The following is a 15,419-nucleotide window of genomic DNA, read 5'->3' as shown; positions in this document are numbered from 1 at the left end:
AAGTGAGTTCTGACACAAGATACACACTTGGGATTGGAACTCTTAACTGGCAAAATTCTTGACTAAATACAGAAGAAAGAGACAGATGGAGTCAGAATAAAAATTTGGTAAACAGAAAGAATGAAAGAGGCAGATGATGGAAAGGTTTGGAAGAAAGGAAATGAAGCAATAATAGAACATGAAGAAATGTATGAGAGGAACTATATGAAGGTGAACATTATTGTTGCTTTTCCAGAATTTCTGTCACGATGTCCCTCTTCAAACTTCTCCAACCAGGTATAAACAGGTCTCAACTTCCCAACACTTTGTAATTCTCTACAAGGTCTTTGTTCTGGAGATACTGTCCTTGTTTAATTTGGTCCTTTCTCTTGATTTAGTATCCTCTTCAGATTCTATTTATTCAAATCTCTGTCTTCATTAGGATTAGTAAGATGAATTAATTTGCACAAAGATGAGAATGGTATAATGCCCCGTTTTCCAATACACTTGCATTGTGCTAGAACTTACATAAAAGTGTATGTTATTTGGGGGGCTGTGGCAGCAAGGTATAAGAGAAAAAAATATTTGGGTCCATTCTAATTCATAGCCCAGGGTCTCTGCCTATACTCTACATACTAATAAGATAAGCTCTTATGTAAGGTCCCAGTAGCCCACAGTCTGTGTGCAATTGTTGACAGTGTTTTAGCTGATGCTTTATGTCATCCTTGGATTTTGAAAGAAGGCTAGTTATTTCTAAAGTATGCATCATTCAAATCATTTTTGTCTCCTTCACTGTGTAGAAAGTATCCACCACACTATTTAGCTTTAGGAAACACAGCTAATCTTCTCAGTGTGGACCTGGGTTTCATGCTTATTGGAAAAGAGTAAGTTTTTTTCTTTTTTAACTATTTAAGGATGAATGTGAAGTTATTTTAATGTCAGGGTTATATATCAATATTCAAGAACTTTCTAACATATTTTTAAAATTCTGATATCTAAATATAAGATCACTTAATGCAGATTTTTCCTTGCAGACTTTTCTTAAATAAATTCTTTTCTTGATTATAATGTATTTTAATGAGCATTTCAATATGGTCCCTTTCATAGGAGTATTATATTAAAATGAACTTTTTTCTCAATAAGATTTATGAATTGGTAGCGATTACTGGAAAGCAAATTTGGCTAACGATCAGGAGGTATGATTTCCAGTCACAACTCTGTCATGTCTTTGCCATGTGATGTCTGACTGACCTGCAGCAGGGAAAAAAATCACCAGCCTACTTTACCTGATCATTTTTCCACCTACTAGTATTGTAGTGGAAACTTCTTTGACTCCTCTATGCATTATGTAATTTTCCTGTAAGGAACATTTATTACATAAAGTGCTATAATATACTATAATCCTTGGTCTACTTTTACATTTCCTCCAAAGTCAGGACAAGATTTATTTTACCATAATAAACCTAAGGTTGTTATGGTTTGAATATGAGGTATCCCCAAGCTCCTGTATTAATGCAGGAATATTCAGAGTTAAAATGATCAGATTATGAAAACTGTAATCTAATCAGTGTGTGGTAACTGTAGACAGGTGTGGCATGGAATAGGAGGTGGGCCACTGGGGGTGCCCTGAGAGGATGCAACTTTCCCATGGCCCTTCCCTCACCTCTGCTTCCTGGATGCCATGATCTTAGCTGCTTTCTTCCATTGCACCCCTCCACCATGATGTTCTATGTTCTGCCTCAACTTGGGCTCAGAGCAATGGAGTGGGCCAAGCATGGACTGAAACTTTGAGGCAAAAAACAAACAACAAACCTCTTTTCTTCCTCTAAGTTGTCCTTGTTGGGTATTTTGTTCACAGTGATGAAAAGTTAACACAAATGCCCAGTATACAGCAGGCATGTAATGCTTATCAAGTTAAAAAAAATTAACAGCATAGACAGAAAGACTAGCCTTGGCTATTGACAGATATGGAATGACTAACCACCTCTGGTTCTTATGTGGAAGACTGACTTTGTAAAGGTCTTGCCTTCTTCAAGTTATCTTACCTAACTGCCCTGTCTAAAGTTATTCCCATCCACCTTTGTCTTGTGTTATTTTCTATTCCTTTACACTTTTATTTTCTTTATAGTCTACTGTTTGGCTTCTCAACTTCAATGCTAACTGTACCAGGTAAGTACTCTATCTCTTTCAATCTAGGATCTGTTGTGTCCTTCAGAGAGAGAAACATACACACAGTAGATGCTTAATAAATACTTGAGTGAATAATGAACTTCTATAAGTGGCACCCTAGCTCAATAAATGCAAATACTTTTATGTGATAAAATGTTGTGAAAATGCAAGTTACTTTTATCATCACAAAGCTACCCTGAGAATTTTTTTTGTTCAATAACAAGCAAATATGCTAAATAAAAAGGGTATTGTTTGCTGATAATTTTTTCTTATCTACTTTTTAAAAAATCATTTCTTTAGAAGGTTTAAAAATATATTTGCCTTTTAAGATGTAATTACTATTTTCCTAAAATTTCTCAGATTATTTCTCAAGGGACTAAGAAATATGTCTTGAATTATAAAATGACATTATTAAGTTTTTTCAAAGTTGAAAGATAGCATTTATTAGAAAATACAAAGCTTTGTCCGGAAATAAACATATGATCATTTTTATTCAGTATGAAGATCTAAACTTGATACCTAACATTTACATCAGATTATGGCATGAAATTAGTTTAGGGAGTAAACTCAGATGTAGATGAATTCATATTTCTTACAGTTGATAATTTGTGAATATGATGTGGATGCCCATATTTATAACATCAGAATTTCATAGTTTGCTCCTAAAACAAGATTTTTAACTTTGGGACTTTTTCCCCCCCTCTGTGTTTAAAGGATATTAGCGTAAAAACTTACCATCACAGCTGTGCACTGGTTTGATACTGCCATCAAGTAAGTAGTGTTTGACTCAGTCAATTTCCAAGTTTATTTTCATTCCTGATCGGTGAGGTTGTTGTTGAGAAATTTACAAACATGAATGTCAGGATTATATACAGAGTGTCATAAGGTATTTGAACATGTTTTTGGTTAGGAATAGAACGACCATATTGACTTATGTGTAATGAGGAATGCAAGCAATATCATAGGAGGCAGGAGTTTCATAATTTGGGGTATTATATAACTTTAATAGGTCACTTTACAGGTTATTAATAATAAGTACATTCTAGTATCTCTTCTTTTAACTGTGGATTTGATCATGATCCAGTTGGTTAAGTTCAATCCTGGGAATTTTTTCCTACTATGCTTCACTATATCATTCAGTGGAAATAATAATTTAGGACAAAGTTGGGGAGGGGAAAGGCATGGAGTGAGGTGAGGACTCCACCAGTCATTTTGTGGAGTCAGATGAAATGTTCTCAAATGTGGGAGTGTTTAATAAAATAAAAAAAGGAAAATGATCTTAAATAGATAGTTAACATCAGATTCTACATTGTGTGCTACATAGTGAAAATTTCCTCTCTTCTATGACTTAATTTACTTTAAGCCATGTGAAATATATCACATCAAGTAGCCATTTAAATTTTTATTATGCCTATGGTGGATATTTATTCATTGCTTTAAAATAACATCTAATAAATATATTACAGACCATAAAGGACATAATTCAAGCATATTTTAACTTACCTTCTCAGATTCTGAGTGATTTCTGAGAGTTGCTGATCTGGGTAGGCATCAAACAGGTTAAAAATTTAACACATTACACATTTAAATATCACTGCCATTTTTGATGACTTGTATGGCATATTCACATTATAATAAACACTAAGGACTCATAGATTTGGCCTTGTCAGATATTCAGCATATATGTTGCAGAATATTAGGTACAATATAAAGATTTAGCCAGGCGTGGTGGCACATGTCTGTAATCCCAGCTACTTTGGAGGCTGAGGCAGTAGTACCTTGAATTCAAGGACTGGCTCAGCAATTTAGTGAGACATCTCAATATATATATATATATATATATATATATATATATATATATATATATATATATATATATAAAAGACTGGGGATATAACACAGTGGTAGAGCATCTTTGGGTTCAATTTCCAGTGACACACATGCATATGTGCATAGTTACACACAGATTCACATTTAAAATTAGTGTTTTTTTGCCTTTTAAAAATGTGGAAGAATACTGGAGTTCATATTTCAAATTGGTTGCTGTTCACATTATGAACATACACAATGTAATTTTTGTTTTTATTTTGAATTTCAATCAAAATAAAAAAAATTGACAGTTTATACAAAATAAAATGGCAACATCTTTACCTTAGATGTTATTATCTTCCTTGGTGAAGTTTAAAACCAAGATTCAATGATCCAAATATTTAACACTTGAGATAAATTTCTCAAGTTAAAATGGAATTTGTAAATAAATAAGAAGAATTAACTTGTTTTTCTAAATTTTGAATATATCAACACACACCATTCTTCTAGCTTACATGTTGGTGAAAAGGTGAGATGTGTAAGATTACGTGCATTTACTGTCAGACATTTTATTTGATCTCTATATTGAGTCTTTCAGCTACATAAAGCATTTTTATCTGTTAATTTTCTCTTGTAAGTTCAATATTACAAATCAAGGTGTAGTGCTAAAAGAAAATTTATTCTTTCCTAATTCCAGATATTTTAATGTGTAGGCTTTTCTAAAAACAGCATATAATGAATGGCAATACATAATTTAGAGAACCAAATTTAGGGGTAGATTTTAATAATATATAATTTTTTGTTTAACGCATAAAAATCTGATATGTGATGCATGCTTTAAAATTGCAGATTGTTGAAGGACATTTTGCTAACCTAAAGGGTTATTATTAAAAAAGGAAATGAATTAAATACTTCAGTATGTTTTGAACTTTCTATAGCATGTTGCAAATAAATGCAAGTTGATTTTATCATCTTCATCTTTGTTCTGTGCATTCTGTAGAACAATTTTCATTCTTCTCACTGTCCAATAAAGAGCTGCTATTTCTCTCAATAGGCATGGACTGTATTTCATTTTTACACGTGCATATATTCTTTCCTAATGAATTTTCACATCATTTTCAGATAGAGAAATTAGAGAAATTACACATCAAGAAAAATAAAGCTGAGTCACTTTTTCATGTACCATGCCTATGCTATGGCTTTTCTCTTTTATTAAATATAACAAAAGGTGTTTCCTTATGTTGTTTGATAATAAACTTGATATGCATTTTAAAAATATTTGACAAAACAAGCTTCCTGAAACTGAACAAGTAAATAAAGATCTCTGGATTAAAGTTTTATTAACCTCGAAAGCCTGAGATATAAAAACACATTTTTGATTAATCAAAGACAGTGTTTCTAAACATTATATTGAGAATTTCCATTTTAAATACCCAAGGAATGATAAAGCATTTTGAATCACAAGTATTCCTTAAAAAATATCACAAAAATATCACCCCTTCCCTTTTTAAAATCATGGTCAAAACTTCAGAGTCACTTCTTAAAATATTCAGTATGTTAATCTTAAGACAGTGAAGACTACAGACTCTCAATCTACTCTAATAAAAATAAGCCTTCCATTATTTGGCATCATTACCTGTAGTGCACTTACAGACTGTTTAGACTTCCATATTCTATTGTATAATTTCTGTTTTGAAACTACCTTGTTTTAGAATTGTATTTGTTGGCAAGAATAACAAGAATTGTTCACTATATTAAAATTCATGCCATTAAGAAATAATTTTAAAGTGTGGAAATAGCTGGTGCTTTGTGGGTAGGACAACCCTTATTTTCCTATCCTATTCTCTTAATGAATATAATTATCTACCAAAAATAACTGAGATGAGTATCACTGCTTATTGCAAATCAGAAATAGTAATAAGCACAATTAGACTAGGATTCACAGTTCAATCTGAGAATGATTCAATTTCTTTTTGCTTCCCATTAATGGCATCTTCATTTATCTTTTTATTCAGAGAACTTTTCCTATCATTTGAAAAGTAGCATATTTTGAACATGAATAACAATATTCAATTTAATGATTTCAAGGCCATAGCAAATGAAAATTTTCTGGGATTTCTATTGTTAACATTTCAATTTAGTGAGAATAAAAATTACTTATTAAAATCCTATTGTTTTAAAATACTAATAGTTATTAATAACATATTACCTTAGAAATTTTGTCCTTTCCCTCAATTTCAAATATTTGCTTCTTTTCTATTATTGTTGGCCTTAGAAAATGTTTTAGTAGTAACAAATATACTTTAATCTCAACAGAGCTAGGCTCTTGTACACACTGAACTTTTATTTCCTTTAACCTCCATAGAGTGCATAAATGTAAGTAACTCTTGCCCAGAGTGAAAAAGCAATTCTGTGTCCTTGGGTATCCTTGTATGTCTTTCAAAAAACATTTTCAGACTATGCAAGATTTTGTAATTAGATTTCTTTGAAACTAGTAGTACATTATACCCAAAATAAAGTTAAACGTATTTTAGCAGATAAAAGCTCTTAACCATGGTTTAAATTTTTGCCTTGTACCTTAAATCATATGCATGATGATAATTACTTCTTGGTAGAATATGGCAGCTAAGCTTGAGAGCCAATTTTAGCAAAGGTATTGATTGTTCAAATCAGGTTAGGGAAATGGAATGAGAATTTTTAAAAATATATTCTCAATGGAGTTTTAAATATCCTACAATCAGCAACTCACTAAAATGCAGATATTTTGAAGATTCATAGGCCCAGTTAATATGAACTGAAGTGTCATTTTTTTCCTGTAGGATTTTCTGTTCTTATCCTGGCAAAGAAACCCTGAGGACAACTTTTTAGATTTAACCAAGAGGCCTTTAAATGTCCCATAGCTACCTTCTGAATACATCGACAATGTAATGTTATATGTATTAAAATGCTCCAGGGGAGAGAACTGTTATGTCCATCTTGCCCTTCTTCCTACTGTTAATATTGAGGAAGTCATCAATAAGGTTTGAGATAAGAGAATTAAACTTCATACTGGTTTTGTCAATTTTAAGAATTCATCATGAAGAAAACAATAAAAACTGATGCTGTGTGAAAGGAGTTCGAAAACTTCAAGTTACAATTCTGATCATATTGTAAAAGTGTTGAAATTTTCAGAGTCCTTTAAACCTAAATTATCTATGTGAGCAGCAAATGCACTCTGTGGTATGTGGTATGGCCAAAATTGTTTCATAAGATGTACCCTATGAAGATTGCCATTATTCCCTCTGAGTTTCTTTTGTATGAACTTTGGTTGTTTACAATACTTAACTGACCTAAATATTAATATACCCTACAAGTCTTCCATTAAGAAAAATTGATATACCTCAAAATCTTTTCATTAGCTGTCAAGAGTATTTTCTTTGAAGTTATAATACATTTCAAATCAAATATCTTTCTACACTTAATGAAGCATGTACATTAGGATTTTTAAATATATTCTGTTTTTTATTTTTATTTTATTACATACTAACTTTATTAACAATGAATTTGCAGGGAAATTATTTGATATATAAAACATTAAGAACTTATAACCAAAACATGTTAGTATTAGTTTTTATTACTATTCAGTATAATAAAATCATTCATGAAACTTAAGCACTTTATTTTTTATTCCTTGTGTGAAAAAGATGCAGTATTTTTTTTTCTTGGAGGGGTTTATGGAAGATTTAAATTGAAAGATGACTAGTTAATAGGCAACCCAATGAACTTCTTATTGGTTCACTGAACTTATTTTCTCAGATAAAAGTAATTAATTGCCAGATGTTCACTTATTATTTGCAGCTCCTTCAATTGATTGCAAGTTTTTTTTATTATCAATCTTTAGAATATTACAAGTTTTCACTTTTTCCCATTTAGTAATGAAGTTTATGGACAGAGGAAAATATATTTAAAAATGTTTCCCTTAAGTGTTCATAAACTCCTTGCATTGTATTTAAAATTTTCATTTCTTTGATTAATAAGTCATGATTCAAGTTATCACATATCTTTAGAAAATCTTTTTTTTTACTATTTAATGACGTCAGAGGATTTTTGCCATTTATTATTAGTTAATATAAGGAATTCTATTGACCATATACTAAACAATTTATTGTAATTACTTTATGGAATCAACCAAATAGAACTGTAATCAGTAAAAGGGTAAGATGAAATGTTTACTATTTATTTTTTGCTTATATTTGGGCTATTCTGTATGGGATCAATTTCTTTTTCAAATTTAGGGCTCTATCTTAGGTTCTATTAGGCTCACATATTTTGTAAATTTGTTCACAAACTTTACTAGACTTTTGATCAATAGTTTATAAATTTCTTTCCCCTTTTAGAGACAATTGATATTCAAAACCTCTTACTACTTGAGGTTTAATTTAGTCACTAAAATATAGGTATAATTAAAACAAATACATCATCTAATCTTTATATGCTGAGGTGATTGTGATCCTAGTCTATACAAGACATTTGAGTTAAGCAAAATGGTAAAATGTATAGTGCAAGATGGATTCTAATCTGTATCGGTATACCTAAGAACTAATTTTTCCTCTTTATCATGCTAGGTCTGTGAGATTTATATTCTCTAACTGATGTTCTTTAGTTAAAATTTTTAATACTAAGCATAAGTTCAAAAAGGAGTTAAAAGTTTTCTTTTATGAAAATCAGGACCTTGATACTTATTACTATGACTTTGAGATTCAAAAAACGTATCTACAAACTTTTAAATTTTTATCATGTGTCATCTTGGGTATTATTCATTTTAGAGAATTAAATTTAATCCATTTTAGGCTAGATATAACATATCTTGCATAGGACAGCACAAAAGTCTCAGTGTGGGATAAAAATCAGAAAATTTAATATAATCAAATGATTTATACATTTTGTCCTCTGAAGAACAAGCACAGTCAATTATGGTAAAACACCTGAAATTAAAACAATGGCATTTTTCCTGCTTCAAAATTTCTACTATGATTGATAATTATTTTTTTAGAAAAAAGAATTAATGTCCTTTATGAAATGGTGACACAAATCCTAAAGTTCTTACTATCATTCAAAAGTGTAAAGCTAACGGCATATTTGATTATTATTATTTTCAGTGGTTGTACACTTTTTTCCTGAAAAACCATATTAATAAAGATGAATGTATTATTAACAGGCAATGCTGAGGCTATTCCCAATTAGAAAACAGCATAATTTGATGAAAATATTAGGAAATATTTTTTCTGTCATTGTATCTCTGAACTTTAAAACATTATAGGGCCCTGATACAGTGGCATATGGCTGTGATACCAGCAACTCAGGAGGCTGAAGGAGGAGGATCACAATTTCAAAACCAGCCTCAGCATTTAGCAAAGCCTTAAGCAACCTAGTGAGGCTCTAAGCAAATTAGTGAGACCCTGTCTCAAAATAAAAAATAAAAAGGGGTAGAGATGTGGTTTAGTGGGTAAACGCTTCTGGGTTCAATTACTGGTAACAAACAAACAAACAAAAACATTACAGAAAATAGGCTATTAAAATAATCCCTTCAAAACAACTGAGTCACTTCTAGGACTTACATTTTATAATTTGCCTACAAAGAAATAATCTCTGACTATGTCAAATGTAATGAATTAGATATGACAGGGTTCAAGTGATACTCAACTATTTTGAAAATAAAATAAAGTATATAAAGAATGCACTTTATCACTAGGAAGAAAAAAGGCTCAATTGGTAAATGTCAGTCAAAGAGACTATTCACACCTTTTTCTGTGTCTGAGAAAGAAAAAAGACATGAGAGACAATAATTATTGCAGAATTTAAAAGTATTCCTAAGGATCTTACTCACATATTAAAAGATCCCTCAAAATGCCATTTCTGAATTTTTATAACACAACTTTTTAATCTATAAAAACACATTAATTATATTTTGATGATTGTTTTACAATAATCTTTACAATTTAGTACTAAGAATTTATCCAATTAAGAAATAAACACCTTTTGTGAATGCTTTAAAAATTTAGATCCCCAACAGCATTGTTAAGAAGCAATGTGTTGATTAGTACCCTGTATTTTATGAGGGCATTTATTTTTCCAAATCTATTCACTCAAAATTGATGCAGATTAATTAATTCTTTTTTTGGTTTTATAATATATACTTCTTAAATAAAACTTTAAACACTTTTGACATGCATTATTGATTCACTTTTCTATTATATAGGTTTGGAAAATTATCTAATATAAATATTATCAGTCTTTCCACCATTTACTTCCTTCATATCATGCACATTCTTTGATAGTTTAACATGCATATTTTAAAAATTAAAGTTATCAAAACTTTCCTTAACTTCTAAGAGCAACATAGTAGTTAGTAACTGTTGAAATCATGTAGATTATTGGATCTTGCGAGCACTAAAATGAAATGCAGCTGGGCTCAGTGGTGCACACTTGTAATTCCAGCAACTCAGGAGGCTGAGGCAGGGAAGATCACAAGTTCAAAGTCAGCCTCAACAATTTATTAAGGCACTAAGCAACTCAGGGAGACCCTACTTCTAAATTAAAAAATACAAAAACAGCCTTGGGATGTGGCTCAGTAGTTGAATGCCCCTAAATCCAATCCCTAATAACACCTCCCCCCAAAAAAAAGAAAGAAAAAGAAAAAGAAATGCAGTGAATTTTCTTTAGGACCACACAATGCATTCAACAGATAAGGAGACATCACTTATTTCAAGTAATTTAATATATCCCTACCATGTTGTTGTGATTTCGTGAACATATTTATTTTTTTAAAAAACTTAGTTATCATAAAGATTATGTTTCTTTTTTCCACTTTGTAAGGTATCTCTCCAGAGGCAACATTCACTGTTATAGGTCTAAAGTTACAATGTAAAGGGCAACATGCTAATTAGAATATTTTGTTGTATGTGATAACTGTGATTCTTAACACTTCATACTATTTCAACATTTTGGAGACAAAGTCACTTAACTTGCATTAAAGTTGCTTACATTTTAAAAAATATTCTAATGCATTGTTAATTATGAGTTAGAAATTTTTATGTTCTCAGTAAAATGTAATGAATCTTCCATTAATTTCATCTTGGTGGCTTTAGAATCAGTAGATCCATATTGTTTCATTTTCTACTAAAAAGATTAAAATTAATGCCTGCCCCTTATAATATTGTGAGAATAAAAAGAATAAATGTGCCTTCTGCATATGGCAGGAGATAATATATAACTACTGTAATCATATCACATTAGGAAATCATTTATGAAAATACATTTCTAAAAATATTTGAGAAAAATTTCTTGCCTATTTTTGTATTAAGAAATATTCCTAAAAATTTAAATTTAGAAGTTTAATTTTTAAAAATACTTAAGGTTAATGTTAATAAACCCTATGGTAATGAGAAAGAAAATAATATGCTGAATATTATAACATTGCAAGTGTAACTTTGCTTTTCCCAAACATTTAAACTGATATAAAAAGAGGTGTGATAAGCTTAATTATACTAGTCTTAACTGTTTTACCATAGACAAGTGATGACATTCTTATTGCTGGTGAAAAAAATCCACTCAGTTCAAAATTAGATCAGTATATACATAGAATATAGGATCTCAACTGAGAATTAAGATCTACTATTCAGAGAGTAAAGATTTTGAATCTGCATTTTTAAAATTTTAATATGAATTTTGTGCCCTCAGATGTAATGTGCTTTACACATTAAAAATTGATGAAAGTCCTTCCCTAATTTATTCATGTCAGGATTAAAAGTGATGCATCTATTAGTAAAAATGAAGAATACAACCAATAAGTCTGTGTTAATCTGTATTTTGTTTAACAAAGATATCAGGGCAAAGTTACCAACATACTGTAATAAGGGTTTCCAGTATCATTACATTCTATGTCATTCCATCGATATTTTGCTTAGTGTACATTCTTGGTCATTGCTATGGAATACTGAATGATTGTGTTCACTTGAAAATAATATTGAGGGTATGACAAACATAAAAATGCACAACAGAGACAATGTTATACTGGTTTTAACTTCTGCATGCTCACATGACATACCTTGGTTGGCTCATAATTCTTGGATTTTATTATCCTGTCACTCTTCAAAAGCCTGATTCTCCATCTTTCTTCCTTTTTTTTTTTCTGTCCAAGCTAGATATCTAGTGTATCTGATTTGTTCTCAATGAAGAAGTTTATATGGAAACTTAATGCTAAACAGATTCAAAATTTGTACATGGGATATTTTATTTTTAGTATACTGATGGATCCAACAGTACACATAATTCATTCCAGAAATTTAAAGACAGAAAATTCATCATTTGTACCATTCTATAAACCTTCAAATATATTTTATATGTAAATAAAAACAAATATAGAAACTGATGCATGAAATATAAACAAACTGAGATACCAACTAAAAGAAATGGCATAATTTAAAAGCTATTTTATTAGATGGTTTTAAATACAATAGGTTCTAAATGGGACAGATTATAAGGATTTTTAATTAAAAACAGAATAAAAGCTTGCTGAAAGTAAGAATTTTTATGCTCAGAAATAACAGAATTAGCAATTCCCAAAGGCTTTGAAATGAAAAGTATGCTCTTAAGACAATGGACAATGATTCTGTTATACTGTCTGCCAGAATATAAACCAGTTTTATGAGTTTGAAGATTAAAAAGTGAATTTTAAGTTCTCTAATTTAGATTTAATCTTGTGGAGTATATAGAAAGTAACATTTTCTGAAAATCATGACTCAAACTTCACAGGAAATTCAACCTCCAGGTTTTTCTTTCTTACTGACAAAATGATGAGAACATGTAATAATTTGGGCTTTCAAATCACTTGTTTAAACAACCATTAGTTGTCTATATGCAAATATTCCTAATAATTGTTTCTATTTTTTGGCCTACATGTGTGTAAACAGCCCCCTCCCCCAAAATACAGAAATGAAAACACACACACACACACACACACACACACACACACACACACACACAGTCTTGATGTAATATCTAAATGTTCAAGAACTCTACCAGTGAATTCATTAGCAAATGCTTTTTACTAGGGACTTAAATCCCACAAAATATATTCAGCCCAGAATTGACTGGAGAATCTTTCTCTCAAGATATTTAGAACATAGTATGGTTAGACTTTATTAAATTCAAAAGAGTTAGTTTTGTTTTCTTTTAATTTTGAAACATGATACAAGTTAATTTTTTATGTCAATATCCTTTTTAAAATTACAATTCATTCTTGACTAAGCTTTAAACTCTAAAAGGTTTATTTTATAATACACTTTCAGCATGAATTCATCTCACTACTGGTCTATGGTTTTCCCCCAAAAAAACCAAAGCAGTTTTCAACATCTATCTCCCCAAACAGGTAACATAAAACTTGAAAATACCATAAAAGTATTAAGTCTGTCCAATGTTTTAAGTATATTGAAATATTTTATTACATCTACCAAGAACTTGGTCTACATTAATATATATCTTGCAAATGATACAACATTAAAGGTGTGGAAATTTTGAGAACTAGTTACTTTAAAATTTAAGTTATAAGAATCCCTCTAAAGAAAAAAAAAGATACAATTACTAATTTTTGTTATCGATCAAACAGTTTGAATATTGGATAAGCCAATGAAAAAGCTTATCCAATAAAAAAAGTTTCATAGACCAGATGCCCCCAAATATTTTACCAAATAAAAATAAATTGTGAAATTGAAGGACTTCATTAGAATTAATACTCTTTGATTCTATAGAATTGGAATACTCAATGAATCTTTCAACAAAAGGTTAGCATATTTGCTCAAGCAGAAAGATAGATAAAAAAATAAACGGTTTTTGTTTATTCTTTTCAAAGCATTTTTTAATAAAATGGAGACTATATTAACAAAAGAAATAGATGATTATGCTATCCTAAAACATTTCAACATGTATTATTATAAATTCACAATTCAAGGAAAATATATTTTGGGATTACAATTTTAATCATAATTTGTAATCACATTAAAGATGTCAGAGGCATTGTAGTTCAGAAGAATCTATATTCATTCACTGCTTCATGTAAACAAGCTTATAATTGGTATGAATTAATCTTTAGATCTTCAAGTATTTGAACATATGACTTCACTGATTTGCTAATCTTTTATTTGATATTGAGTTAAGTAGATGAAAATTGGTCCTTATTGATTTGGGCAGTGGCTAAACATGTAATTTTGGGGAAAGCAGAAGTGTTGTATTTTACATAAATGACTTAATAATTTCATGCAGGTAAAGAAAATACTTAAATGCTAAATACCTGATCTTTTCAAATAAATGCAGACCTACCTTGATTTCCACAATATGCCTGTATTCATTTCCATGGGACAATGTTTTCACAAAATGTAAGGTAAAACAGGTGTTAAATTATTTAACAGAACTCATAATTTAAATAATTAAAACTAATTTGTGTTTAAAGCTATTTGCAGATTTATTAGAGAAACAAATACAAATATGCATTTCTACAGAACTGTTTTTTTTTTCCAAAATGAGCTTAAAACTTGTTCCACAGTTTTCACTTGTTTATATATCTATGGTAACCCAAGTATTGGCTTCTGTACCACTTGTAATGAGACAATTGCCCTTCCATTGCAATTATAAAAAACTATTTAAAAAAAAATTCGGCACATACACGTTAAATATTTTTCCTTAAAAAAATAATCTAATCAAAATATTGAATACTTTAGATTTAAACAATATTTTATTTACAAATCTGATTTGATGTACTTTATTACTTATACAAGGTAATGCTTCAATTTTCAAGAACAGTTGCTTTTTTTGTTTATATAGACCAGTGGAATGACATCCTATCTAGTAATATGTACTACACTTCAATTTTTTCAAAATTAACATGACAAGTTGTGAAACTTTCACTTTTTCTTGAAATAACGTTTTTTTTTCAAATTGGGGGCACATATCTGATGAAACAAAAATAACATGCAGAACTCCAAAAATAATCTGTTAAAGTAATATGATACTTACCCTTTATGTAAAAAGACATCTATGAACAACAGTGCATAACAATATTATGTAATCATGTTTATGAGAAACCAAGCAGGAGGCAAAATGAGTTCATCCTGTTTTCTAATCATATGCAATTTCATATGGCTGTTTGCATCATTTAAATAAAGTGTGTACATTAAATTTATAAGACTGCATTGCACTCAAAATTATTATGTATAGCCATGCTTGCCCTGTATTTAATGAGTGATGAATTTCTCCTACTAACAGAGTAACTGCTCTCAAATCTTTTCTGTGATATAAAGATTATTAAATTATATTTTCATCTCCTTTCAATTGCTGCCTTGGAAAGCAAGAATTCCCTTCTTGGAGAAGACTTACAGTAAATAAAATTTACTTAAGAACTTAGGAATCAGCACATGAATCAAGAATGC

The sequence above is a fragment of the Ictidomys tridecemlineatus genome, chromosome 5 (genome assembly GCF_052094955.1).
Source record: "Ictidomys tridecemlineatus isolate mIctTri1 chromosome 5, mIctTri1.hap1, whole genome shotgun sequence".
Taxonomy (NCBI): Eukaryota; Metazoa; Chordata; class Mammalia; order Rodentia; family Sciuridae; genus Ictidomys; species Ictidomys tridecemlineatus.
This window is presented reverse-complemented; position numbering follows the sequence as displayed.